We start from the raw sequence: 1,289 nt of genomic DNA on the forward strand, positions 1-1,289 counted from the left end.
AGCTCCACAAAGACCTGTTTGCTCCGATGTGGAGGGACAGGGGCCAAGGCAGAGTGAGGACAGAACAGCTGCTGCCGAGTTGGAAAGGGAAGGAGTTTGGGGACAAGTCGAAGGAAGGGTTGCTGAGCTCCATTGAAGACCCCGCCGGGGTTGGAAAATACCAATTTGCTCCTTGGCACCAGTCAGCAAGGGTGATGTGATTTTCGCCTGTTGCACTCGGCTGCCCAGGGCTAGATGGAGGAAGCAGATTCTTCCTTCCTGTTCATCTGCCATCTCCTTTCATCTGCTTTTTGGTGATCGATGCAGGAGGTCAGTCCTCAACCACCTCGGAAGTACAAATGAGGAATTTGAAGCCCCGGAAGAAAAGCCCACATGCCCACGGTGCTGCAACAAGGGAGTCCCTGCTTAGGCCAGCCCCGGGGGTTGGGAACATTTTGATGGTGGTCATTGTGAAGCGCAGTCATGGCTGCTTTCTGAGCCCAAAGCCATTCCAGCCCCTTGTGTGCACTGTGGTCTGCAGGGCTTTGCCTGTGCACCGAAACCTCTCACCCAGCACGTGACTCCGCACTATCAAATTGTCAATTTCCCCCCAAATTGATCTACAGAGGCCCCATTGCAACCCCAATTCTAGCAGACTTGTTGTAGACATTGGCAGGCTGGCTCTCAAACTGGTATGGAAATGCCAAGGATTTAGAAGTAAACCACCCAATGTCAAGGCTACTGTGAAGCCACATGCAGAGGCCTGGGGAAGGAGTAGGTTATTCACTGGTCAGCAGTTTGAGACCACTTTCGCTCTGAGGAAAAAGGACAGCCACTCCCGCATGGAGTTTCAGTCTCAGAAGTCCCCCGGGGCAGTCCTCGTCTGCCCTGAAGGGTCATTCTGAGTCAGAAGTGACTGGACAGAGTTTTGTTGGGTTTCTTTTTCGGTAACGTTGCTGTCATCAAGATGATGTGCTCTTGGCCCATGAGTCGTGGGTTCAGGTGCTGCTGAGCTGGTTCTGATTCCTACCGACCCACATACCACAGAACCAAAACCTCGTGGTCCTGTGGGCGCTGTCCTCACACTGGTTCCCTATCTGAGCCCATTGATGCAGCCAGGGTATCCATTGACCATGCTTCCCCTTACTCTACCACGCACGAGGTCCTTGTTCCGGGACCGGCTCCTCCTGACCACATGCCCAAAGTCCGTGAGTCTCACCAATCCTGCCTCTGATGAACACCTGGCTGTACTTCTTCCAAGACAGATTTGTTTGTTCCTGTCCACAGAACCCTCAATATTTGTCACCAAC

The sequence above is a fragment of the Echinops telfairi genome, unplaced genomic scaffold (assembly GCF_000313985.2).
Source record: "Echinops telfairi isolate 266 unplaced genomic scaffold, ASM31398v2 ScPeMD7_5592;HRSCAF=6446, whole genome shotgun sequence".
In the NCBI taxonomy this organism is placed as follows: domain Eukaryota; kingdom Metazoa; phylum Chordata; class Mammalia; order Afrosoricida; family Tenrecidae; genus Echinops; species Echinops telfairi.